The following is a 12,839-nucleotide window of genomic DNA, read 5'->3' on the forward strand; positions in this document are numbered from 1 at the left end:
CATGGAATCTCAATTTGGATACTTTTGACTGATGTGATAGAAATGTCATAGATTGTGTTTTTGAGAAGTAGACACTGATGAAGAGGGGATTTTTATTAGGAATGGACAGGAACATGATTGGTGAGAGGAAGATGTTGAAATGCTACTCAGGTTGAAGCAATCTTCAGCCAGCTTGGGGGAGAGCTGCAGAGTGAGTGGTACCCATCAGAGAGTACCCAGGGTCGGGTTGAAAGGGCCAGCCCTTTGTACTGGATGCAGCCTGCCTCAGGAAGGGTACGACTTCAAGCGAAGTGGCCCTCTGCAGCTGAGGTGGACCCCAGAGAAGTGAACAGCTGGAGGCTGCCAGGTGGCCATACTCTTTGGAACTGTGCTTCAAGTCCATCCTTGAAGGGCAATCTGGGCAGCACTTCTTTGCATCTTCCACAAAACACAGCAGAACGTGGCTTCAACAATAGGGGATGTATTGACTTCTATAAACGGACTCTTATGGCAGGCATCAAGGTTGGTTGTTCCAGTAACTCAATGATACCATTCAGGACCAACACTTCTTTCCCTGTCCACTCTGCCTTCAGTAGCATCTGCTTCAGCTTATGGCCAGATTCCCTCAAGGTGGCAAAATGGCTGTAGCAATTCATCTCACATCTACACACTGTGCACACTCACAGAGGAGATGGACAGGCATTCGGTAATTCCAGGGCGATTCTCGGGCTGGAAAAGAGAATATATACATTTATCTCTGGGGCACCTGGGTGGCTCAGTCAGTTAAGCAACTGCCTTCGACTCAGGTCATGATCCCAGAGTCCTGGGATTGAGCCCTGTGTTGGGCTCCCTGTTGAGGGAGCCTCTCATTTTCCCTTTGCCTCTCCTTTTCCCTCTGCCCCTCCCCTGTGTTTGTGCGCTCTCTCAAATAAATAAAACCTTTTGAAAACATATACATTCATTTCTGGACTAGATACTCTACAATTCTTACCTTTTCAACTTTAGTAGAGGGCTATAAAAAAAGAACAAACTTTGCCATTTGCAACAATGTGGTTGGAGCTAGAGAATATAATACTAAGTAGAACAAGTCAGATAGAAAAAGAAATACATGACTTGACTTGTATGTGAAAGTTAAGAAACAAACAAACAGAACAAACTGGTGGTTGCCAGAGGGGAGGCATGGAAGGAGGCAGGGGAAATAGATAAAAGAGATTAGGAGTACACTTGTGTTGAGCACTGAGTAATGTACAGAAATGTTGAATCATTATGTTGTACACCTGAGGTTAACGTAACACTGTATGCTAATTATAGTTCAATCAAAGAAAAAAATTGTTTTTTTTTTAAGATTTTATTTACTTATTCATGAGAGAGAGAGAGGCAGAGACACAGGCAGAGGGAGAAGCAGGCTCCATGCAGGGAGCCTGACGTGGGACTCGATCCCGGGACTCCAGGATCACACCCTGGGCCAAAGGCAGGCGCTAAACTGCTGAGCCACCTAGGGATCCCCAAAGAAAAATTGTTTTTAAAAGTTAGAGTTAACCATATGACCCAGCAATTCTACTCCTAGGTATATGCCAAAGAGAATTAAAATCATAGTTTATGCAAAAATTTGCACATAAAATGTTCATAGCAGCATTATTCACAATAGCCAAAGAATAGAAGGGCACCTTGGTGGCTCAGTTGGTTAGGTGACTGCCCTCAGCTCAGGTCATGATCTGGGGTCCTGGGATTGAGCCCCATGTTGGGCTCCCTGCTCAGCAGGGAGTCTACTTCTCTCCATCTGAACCTTCTCCTGCTTGTGCCCTCAAATAAAAAGAATAAAATCTTTTTAAAAATAGCCAAAAAGTAGAAACAACCCAAATATCCATAAATTGATGACTACATAAAATGTGGTATATACATAAATGAACTATTATTCAGCCATTAAAAAAATTGAAATGTGATAAATACTATAACATGAATGAATCTTAAAAACACACTAACACAGGCTCCAGAGCCAGACACTGTGGGTTAAAACTTCAGCTTAACCCAAGGCAAGTTAGCTGAGGCCAGTTAGCCCTCTGTGCCTCTTCCATAAAATGGTGATGAACAATGATGCCTTATCCATGTGCTGCATGGAGGACTAAGCGTGTTAATACATACAAATCATTTAGGACAAAGCATGGCATGTGGGAAAAATGAAATGTTAGTTTTTATTTTATTTTGTATTATTGTGTTTATTATCATAAGTGTACTTAGCTGGAGAAACCACTTCAATCACAATATGGTGTTAGAATTGAATACAATATTCTACAGAATATCCAAATTGGGTGGGGGAAGAAAAGAAATGGCTCACCTGCATATTTCAAATGAGAAAACTTGCACAATTTTAAGTGTTAAACCTTTTCTTGTGAAACATCAAAAGCCCATTTTTCAAAATGTTGTCCTTTATTACCTTGGCAGGCATCCTGTCAACCTAAGGACTTTGTCCCCTTCCTCTAAAAAATAAAGTCAGAGGCTGCATCTTTTCTGTTTATTTTAATTTCTAAAATGTCCAGTAACTTTTGGGTAGGTGTAGCCGGTAATGTCTAAATTTTTCTTCGCATGGTGATTCATATGGGAAAAGCTAGCTTGTATAATTATTTAAGTATAAACATTTCTCTGCCCTAGACAGTTTTGCTTACTGTTAGAAAAAAAAAAAAATCAGGGATACCTGGGTGGTTTGGTTGGTTGAGTGTCCAACTCTTGATCTCAGCTCAGGTCCTGATCTTCAGGTTGTGAGTTCAAGTTCTACGTTGGGCTCTACACTGGGCATGGACTCTACTTTAAAAAAAAAATCAAATGTGACCTAACCTAAACTATGAATTATGATTCGGAAGAATGGAAGTCATTGCCATTTCTGTAGCTTCAAATACCAAGATTGCCTTGTTTCCTGTGATGTTCAAGCTGATTTTCTTGCTCTGCCCCTTAAAAGGGCATCTACTGCAGTGACTGCATGGGGCTGTTATGGGTTGAATTGTGTCCCTCAAAAAGATGTGAAGTCCTAACCAGCAAGACCTGTGAATGTGACCTGATTTGGAACTAGGGTCTTTGCAAATGATCAAATTAAGATAGGGTCATTCAGTGACCTTATAAAAAGGGGAAATTTGCACTAAGACGTTCACCCACACAGGGAGAACACCATATGAAAACCGCAGTCATGCTACCACAAAGCCAGAAGCTAGGAGAGGCCTGGAATCAATCCTACCCTAAAACAAAAACATCATGCTAACTGAAAGAAACCAGGCACAAAGGCCACATATTGTGGGATTCCAATTATGTGAAATATGTGGAATAGGCAAATCTGCTTAATGGGCACAGGGTTTATTTTGGGGTGATTAAAATGTCCTGGAATTTGAGAGTGGTGATTGTGTACATCTTGTGACTATAATAAAAACCACTGAATTGGGCAATTTAAAAGGATAAATTGTGTAGTGTGAGTTATATTTCAATTAAAAATTCATTATCCTTTAAAAAAAGATCATATCACTTGAAATTTAAAAGGGAAAAATGTTTTTCTGGATGGGGGAAGGGAGTAAACACGAGTTAAGGAAACATGAATATGATGTGATTGATGACAGGTGATAAGCAGTGCTCGCTGAAAAGCTGAGACGTGGTCTTTATATATGCTCAATAATACATCATTGCTCTCTGACATTTCAATCAGTGAAGATAATTGAACTGACTGAGTCATTTTTCTGCCACAGTTGGAACTTCTCTAGGAACCCTGATAGATTATCTTCATCGTGAAGATATTGAATATCATGTGTGTATTTGTGTGTGTTATATCTCCAAAGTTCAACACTTGAGCAAGTGACTTGAAATTATGGAAATTGTCATTATTAATATTATTGGTACAGTGAAGAATTTATATCGTATCTCTTATTTCAAGTACTTATGTGAGCAGCTTTCTCCTCAAATGTCAGCCAACTTCAATGTGGAAGAGCATACTCACTGCCCACTTCTTCACTGTATTAGTTAGGACAGGTTAAAATTCTTTAACAAACAAGGATACCTGGGTGGCTCAGTGGTTGAGTGTCTACCTTTGGCTCAGGTTCCAGGAGCAAGGTCCTGGGAGCAAGGTCCATATCGAGCTCTCCACAGGGAGCCTGCTTCTGCCTCTGCCTGTGTCTCTGCCTCTCTCTGTGTCTCTCATGAATAAATAAATATTAAATCTTTAAAAAATAAAAATTATTTGACAAACAGACCCACATTTCTTTCTTTCTCTTGTAAAAGTCCATGTTGGTTCTAGTCAGCAGGCAAATCTCTCCCATAAGATCATTTGGTAAGTCAGCTTTTTTTTTTTTTTTTTTTTTTGGTAAGTCAGGCTTTTATCTGTGGCTCTATCCTTCTCTGAGGCCCTGTGCCCATTTATATCCCACAGTGAAAGGGGAGAGGATGTGAAAGAAAACATGTTACAGATTTTATCACTCCAGCTGGAAGGTAATATTTTTCATTTGTTCCAGAAAAATCTGAGAAGTCAACTCTGATGGCTTCATGCCACTGTTGAATGAAGTTTCACAACACAAGTTTAGATAGTCATCTCCATTCTTACTGTGAGAACATATTTGCATGATCTAGCACACAAAAGTTCTATATTTACATTCCTTTATTTGTCTTATAGGTTTTAAAACCTCTTTTAGGTGTTCTAGGTGTGCCTGCCTGGCTCAGTTGGTAGAGCATTGCAACACTTGATCTCAGGGTCATGAGTTCAAGACCCACACTGGGCATAGAGTTTACTTAAAAACACACATGCACAAAACTTCTTCTGACGAAATGATCTATTTTCAAAAGTTGCAACACAACAACCATAAAGTGACATCATTAAGCAGAGCATTAATATACAAATGACATAAGAGTGTAATAGCCAAGAGAAAAGACATCCTGTTAAGTAGCGCTTATTGAGACAAATTAAATGAGAAGACAACTTAAGAATAAACAATTCATCACAACAATCAAGAGACTATCAAACGGTCAAGCGGTCAGTGGCAGCATGGTCTCACTTGCTAGAGTGGCTTGCCACATTCCCATAAATTTGGTCCATAAAGAGACTGAATAGATTTTTAAGAAAAACTTTTTAAAGATTTTATTTATTTAGGGCAGCCCCAGTGGCACAGCGGTTTGGTGCCCCCTGCAGCCCTGGGGTGTGATCCTGGAGACCCGGGATCAAGTCCCACGTTGGGCTCCCTGCGTGGAGCCCTCTCTCTCTCTCTCTCTCTCTCTCTCTCTCTGTCTCAATAAATAAAATCTTTTTTAAAAAAAGAGAGAGAGGCAGAGACACAGGCAGAGGGAGAAGCAGGCTCCCTGCAAGGAGCCCAACGTGGGACTGGATCCTGAGACTCCGGGATCACACCCTGAGCCAAAGGCAGATGCTCAACCGCTGAGCCACCCAGGTGTCCTGAGACTGAATAGACTTAGACAGTTTATTATTTACACAGATGGCAAAAGAAAGATCAGCGGGGTATCAGCTTCCTGTATTCTTTGTCCCACAGGATGACACCAAACGGAAGAGGCCTGATGACAGGTCACAGGAACTGTGGGTCATTCTGTTATTGAGGAAAAGAGCAGAATGGGCACTTGGAGGAAATAGAGTAAAGGCCCTCTTAAATTTGCCCATGGGTGTCTCACTTGCTTATCTCAGTCCCTGCCCTGTTGAAGAGCCAACTCTAAATTACTGTCAAACAGTTCTATAGATTTACATAGAAGTTTGCAGCTTGTACCAGGGAGAAAGTTCTGCATTCAACTAAAACTAGGGAAATAAATGAGACACGTCCTATGGCTAACACCTCCAAGATAGAGGTGAGAACCTGCCTCAGAACAGCTCCACACCAGGGCGCCTGGATGGCTCAATCAGTTAGTTGAGAATCTGCCTTCAGCTTGAATCGTAATCTCAGGGTACTGGGATCCAGCCCTACATTGTGCCCCACAGGGAAGCAGGGAGCCTGCTTCTCCCTCTCTCTCTGCCCCTCCCCCCTCCTCCCTGCTTGTGCTCTCTCTATGCACTCTCTCTCAAATAAAATCTTTTTTTAAAAAAGATTTGTTTATTTATTCATTCAGAGAGAGCGCGAGAGAGTCAGAGACACAGGCAGAGGGAGAAGCAGGCTCCATGCAGGAAGCCCGATGTGGGACTTGATCCCGGGTCTCCAGGATCACACCCTGGGCTGCAGGCGGCGCTAAACTGCTGTGCCACCAGGACTGCCCTCAAATAAAATCTTTTTTTTATTTATTTATTTATTTATTTATTTATTTATTTATTTATTTATTTATTTATTTATGATAGCCACAGAGAGAGAGAGGCAGAGACACAGGCAGAGGGAGAAGCAGGCTCCATGCACCGGGAGCCCGATGTGGGATTCGATCCCAGGTCTCCAGGATCGCGCCCTGGACCAAAGGCAGGCACCAAACTGCTGCGCCACCCAGGGATCCCCTCAAATAAAATCCTAAAACAAAACTCCACACTATGTTCATCTCCCTTTGATCCAGGAAGAATTTCAGCCCATTCAGAACTGTTAAGTCTTGCCTACGAGGCCTTTGTGGAGACATTTGACATTTTTAGGAGGCCTCTGTGGAGTTGTCCCCCCAGAAACCAGTATCTGAAATAAGATGAAGCTGAATGTATCGCTTCCTATAATAAGGAACGCTATGCTCCTCATCCAGTTTCTCCCAAGCAGAACAGACTGTTAGTCTTACATCAAGTTTTTGAGGAGGTGGAGTTCAGGGGTTGGCAAATTTTCAGAGGTACCAGAGATTGATATCACCTGTAGAAGCTGGGTTTTGCCAAATGTTGGCACTCAGAGGTGTGCACTGGATTGTGATTGGTCATTAGGAATGAGGGCTGTCCTTGTTAGATTGGCTGTCAGTTTATGGATTGGACACGTTCAGACTGCTGCATGTTCCCAGGGCTTCAAGGCAATTCTACTTTCCTAGAACTTGGAAACTGTTATTTCCAAGAGGTCAAAAAAAATGTGAAAATAGTTCCTAATCATTGCTAAGATTTGTGAAACATCAGCGAACAAAATCATTCCATCATTCTGTCTTGTTTTCCTCTGAAACTTACAGACTGCCTTCTGACCACTTGTGGACTATGGAGACCACCAGAGGTCTATGCTATCCAGAAAAAACATTGTTTCTGGGGTGTACTTTTGGAAAGAAGGGGCTGGGCCTGGTTTATCTTTAGTCTCCTGCCTATGTCTAGCACCTAGTGGTGTTGTGCCCAATATTGTGAATCCGAGAAACCACCAAGGAGCCAACACCGATGCAAACACACGAGGGTTTATTTACAAGCTTGAGCTTGGGTCCAAGTATAGTCCATACAGCAAAGCAGGGGCTTGGACCCTGAAGTGGGTTACAGCTGGGTTTTTTATGGGCTGGTCTAAGGGATTTTCAGAAGGGGTGGGAGAATTTTTTTTTTCCAATATGGGGGAAAGAGTGGGGGAGTTTCTCAAGATATGATATGGGATTCTCTGCTGAGGGCAATTCTGAGCTCTGTTGTCTTTCCCACATGGGATTTCCTGATGAGGGCATTCTGAGCTCTGTTGTCTTTCTGATATGGGATTTCCTGCCGAGGACATTCTGCAGTTTTTCCTGTAAAGTTCAGGTCTTATTCCCAGGGGCCTAAGATAGCTGTACTTGTGCTAATGCTAAACTTGTGGTCAAATGGCCTTAATTTTTCTCGGCCTCCACATTTCCCCCTCTCAGAGGAACCTAAGGAAAGACCCAATCATGGGTCCAGGTTGGTCTCAGAGTGAGCCAGTGGGAATGATTAAACCATGATTCAAACCAACCTTGTTGCTGTTCTCGCTCCTGTTTATGTTTAGCCAAACCTTTTCTGACTTTTGCCGTAGATTCCTGGACTATTCCTGACTGGTCAGTAAAGAAGCAATACTCCTCATTTGGGGCAGCACATAATCCCCCTTGCTTGCAAAAGCCTCTCTACAGTTAAGATGCTCCTATCTTTTTAAACCTTTAAAGACTTTAAAAGCAAGGCTGAATTAGGTGCACATTTTTAAATGGCTGATGGGGATTGGTTCTGGCATGAAGAGGACAGAGCATAGGCAACATTAGTGGAGTAAGTGAGAACAGCACAGTCTTAGCTTTAGGGGATTATCCTTGTCTGGTTGGCCTTTCCATTTAGAACAAAGTCCTTGAGAACAGCGTGTGGATCAGCTGGCCGGACATGGATGTAGTGGGCCCAGGGAGTAATCCCGTGGACCTTGAGAGCAATGGGAGTGGTCAGGATCATGATGTAGGGTCCCTTCCAGTGAGGCTGAAGTGTCTGGTGTTGGTATCTCCGGACGTACACCCAGTCACCGGCTGTTATCAATGGGGGCCCGGGGGTGGCCCAGTCTCTTAGAGGGCCCTCAGCTTAGGCCACAGTTGTTCATCGGTTTGTTGTAACATTTGGAGGGAGAAAAGGAGTTGGTGATCATCAAATTCAGCAAGCACCTCAGGTTTTAAATTGGGGATAATAGTGGAAGAATATCAAACATGATCTTGTAGGGAGTCAGTCCCATCTTATAGGGTGAGTTCCTCACCCTATATAGGGCAAAGGGGAGGAGACCCTGCCAGTCTCCAGGGCTAATTTAGTTAAGGTCTCCTTTAATGTTCTGTTCATCCTCTCTACCTGTCCTGAGCTTTGGGGCCTATGTGCACAATGTAATTTCCAGTCTGCTCCAAGTACTAATGCCACTCCCCATGTTACCTTAGAGACAAATCCTGATCTGTTGTCTGATCTAATTCTAACAGGAAAACCATACCTCGGTAAGATGTCTTCCAGCAGTTTCTTGGTCACGGTCTATGCTGTTTCATGTTTGGTGGGACATGCCTCTGTCCATCCTGAAAAAGTATCTACAAACACTAGTAAATACTTGTACCCATATTTTCCAGGTTTTACCTCAGTGAAGTCCACTTCCCAGTAGGCTCCTGGGCGGTCCCCTCGGAGCTGGGCACCCAGGATAAATCCGTGGGCGGTGGCATTAGTTAACTGGCATGCATGGCAGCTTGCCGCAATCTGTTCCATCTTTGCTCAAGAGTCTTTAATAGTGATCTTTGCATGTCTTCCTTGTTCCCATATGAGTACTCCAATGCATCCAGAATAGGACTCGCTGTCCTAGTTCCTCTGGCAGGATGATGCTGGAGCCTGCGGCCCTCCACCGGCCACGCAAGCACTGGGTCATAGGCAAGCGTTTGGTCCAGTGTAAGTCAGTGTCAGTATAGTTGGGGGTGTTGGGCAGGGTTGGTGTCCCCGGATCAGGTAGTGTGCTTGTTAAAACCTGGGTCACCGTTAAGGGCCGCCTCCTTAGCTTCTGAGTCGGCTAACCGGTTTCCCCTGGCTACTGGTGTGTCTGCTCTCTGGTGTCCCGGACAGTGGATGATAGCTAGGGCCTTGGGCAGCCAGAGGACCCTCGGGAGTTCAAGGATCTCTGTTTTGTTTTTAATAGTCTTTCCCTCACTGTCAGAAGCCCTCTCTCTCTGTAAAGGGCTCCATGGATGTAAGCGGTGGCGAAGACGTACCTGCTGTCGGTGTAGATGTTCATTCGCTTACCTTCCCCCATGGTCAGCGCCTTGGCCAGTGCGGTCAGTTCTGCCTGTGGAGCAGATGTTCAGGTTGCCGATGGCTCCGCCCAGATGGTCTCCGTTTCCATGGTTACGGCTGCCCCCCCCCCCCCAATCTCTGACTCCTTCTCGGACAAAACTGCTGCTCTTATCAAAAGCAGACCAACAAATCAAGGAAACTTTTTGAACAGAAAGTAGACTTTTAATCTTACACTCTTGTACTTTAAAATCCATTTACTGGGATCCCTGGGTGGCGCAGCGGTTCGGCGCGTGCCTTTGGCCCAGGGCGCGATCCTGGAGACCCGGGATCGAATCCCACATCGGGCTCCCGGTGCATGGAGCCTGCTTCTCCCTCTGCCTGTGTCTCTGCCTCTCTCTCTCTCTCTCTGTGACTATCATAAATAAATAATAATAAAAAAAAATTAAAATCCATTTACTTTGTCTTAGTCTATACTGACCACATCTAAAATTCCTTTCCAAGGATTTCCCTTCACAACCCTTTTACACCTTCCTTTGCATTCAGGATTTGTCCCAAGCCAATTCTTTCCAGTCAGTCTCATTTAGGACAAAATTTGTTGTCTTGTACCTTGAACAAAAATATATTCCCATTTCTTATATTTTTCTTACATATCTCCTTTTCTACATACAAAATTGCTTTCATCAGTCATCAGTCTTATTTTAGCAGAGCTTTTCATTCTTAGGAACCTTAGTCTCCAGTGAAAACTAAGGAGTAACCAATTTTGAACTGTCACACCAGAACTCTTTAGATGGCAAATTTATGAAACAGTTAAGTACAAGGCCTGTTCACCAACAAATTCAAATCAATGTTTCAGCACTTTTTCCTGTGTGGAAGAGACCTTCATGTCCAGTGTATCATCAAAGTGTAACTAAGGTTTCAGATTACCAAGGACTTTGAAAGGTATCTTAACAATTACTTATGAAAACTTGGAAACAGACAATTAACCATCATTTTAGCCATTTTTTTACGAACACATTGCTAAAAGATAACCAGAGCTTATGTGACCTTCAGTAAACCTCAATAGAATAAAAGTTTCAGGCTTAGTAGTGATAATTTTCAAGACCTATTTCCTATGTCCCACCTGGATCCATTTAAAGTCAATCAATTTGCTCCCCATCGCCAATTTTTATCTGAGACACTGGTGGGTGGGGGAATCTGGAGGGGGCAGTATTAAGTAATTGGTGGTCTCCTTGCTATTCATCTTCTAAACTCAGGACAAGCACCTGAATCGGGTGCCCCTCCTTGTTTAGGATTTTTGCTCCTTTGGGGTGGAAGCGAACTTGTGCCCCCATCTTGGTGAGCAAATCCCGACCTAACAACGGGTAGGGACACTCAGGGATGACCATGAAGGAGTGGGATACCCAGCCCATGCTGAGATCCACAGTTCTTCGGGTAGTCCATGAGTACTGTTTGGTGCCCGTGGCCCCTTGCACCCATGAAGTCTTGCTTGCCAATTTCCCTTGGGTCTGTAATAAAACCGAGTGTTGTGCCCCAGTGTCCACTAGGAATTCAATGGGTTGCCCCTCCACTCTGAGAGTTACCCTGGGCTCGGGGAGGGGTGCCAAACCCGACTCCCCTAGTCATCCAGGTCCTTCATCTTCAAGAGCTTGGCAGGGGCCTTAAGTCTTTTGTTAGGGTACTCTTTCACTCAGTGGCCCTCTGCCTTGCAATGGGCACATTGGTTTTTGTTCAGTTTCGGGCGCTCCCAATGGGGACCAGGGCCATCCTCCTTACCTGTCCCTGAAGCCAGCTTCTTGAGCTGCCTCCGTCTTTCCTGTGGGTCATCCATGGTTGTGGCCAGCAGGATCTTGGCCAGGTTTCGGGTCTGTCGGTCACTTAGTTTGGTTTGTTGCTCTTCCGGACTTACTGTATTATATTATAGACTCTTTCTGCTACTATTACTAAGTCCTGCAGGCTCTTCTCTCCAAGTCTCTCTACTCTTTGCAATTTCTTTTTAATGTCCGGAGTGGCCTGGTTAACAAAAGCCATAATTGCGGCCTTTGTTTCTGGGGCTTCTGGGTTCATAGGGTGTACTGCCTAAAAGCCTCTACGATTCTCCCTAAGAAGCCTGCTGGACTCTCATCCTTACCCTGTCTCTCACACCATATACCTTGGCCAGATCAGTAGGCTTGTGCGTGGCAGCCTGGAGACCTGACACTAGGGTCTGGGGGTAGACCCGGAGTCTCTCCTTACCTTCAGCCAAGTTGTGGTCCCAGGTGGGGCAGGATAAGAGGAAGGCAGCGTTTATGAGGTCCGGGTTTTGAGTTGGCTGTCTGTCGTCTCCCAGGACAGACTTTGGGACTTCCACCTGAATTCGTTCTCTCTCTTCGGTGGTGAAGAGAACCTGCAAGAGCTGTTGGCAGTCCTCCCAAGTAGGCTGGTGGGTAAAGAGAACAGTATCTAAAAGCCCGATTGGATCTCTCACAGTATCAGAGAACTTTGCATTTTGGGTTTTCCAATTATATAAATCACTGGTGGAGAACGGCCAGTATAACATTAGCTCTCCGCCAGGCTCGTGGGGGGTGGGGGGGTGGCATGGCGCGGAGGGGAAGGGCAGGGGAGTCAGCGACCCTGCATTAGGGGGTGGGCCCGCTCTGTGTGTTGGTCCCTGTGTCCCAGCTGCTGGCCTGCGCACAGGAATTCCCTCACCTGAGAGGGGTGGCGCCCCTTCTGCAGCCCCAGTACCTCTGATGGCGGGGGTGGGGGTGGGGTGGAAGGAGGAGGGGGCGGCGGGTAGGGCGGCGGGAGAATCAGGTCCTCCGGAGAAGAATCCTGTAAAACTGAATAAAGAGGCACTTTTGTCTTAGAGTCAGTCTCCTTCTCGGCCTTTCCACAGGGCTAGGATCTTGGTAGGTCCTGCTTTGGGGGGTAAAAATAGTTTTAACCAAGGAAGGGGATTCTGGATCATGTCCTGCCAGGCCAGGATGTAGGGCACTGGTCAGGGTGGCCGCCCGGTTTGTCCCTGAAGATCACGGCCTTAACCTGGAAGATAATAGGTAGGCAGTAAACTTGAAATTTCCCTCCGTATGTCTGTGCTCAGATTATGAGCCCTTCTCTTAATGTCTAAGAAATGGGAGAGCCTAAGGGACAGGGGGGTGGTTTGTGTCTGCCCCATTATGTCCCCCGTCCACACCAAGGCACAGACAGTTACGACAATTAACAACGCAGACAAACGCACAGTTAACAAGGACACAGTAACACCGACAAACGTTCCAGTGCGGCTGCGGAGACGAAACAGAAAGAGGGCTGGCAGCTGGCCCTCCTTACA

Source organism: Vulpes lagopus, chromosome 17, assembly GCF_018345385.1.
Source record: "Vulpes lagopus strain Blue_001 chromosome 17, ASM1834538v1, whole genome shotgun sequence".
Taxonomy (NCBI): Eukaryota; Metazoa; Chordata; class Mammalia; order Carnivora; family Canidae; genus Vulpes; species Vulpes lagopus.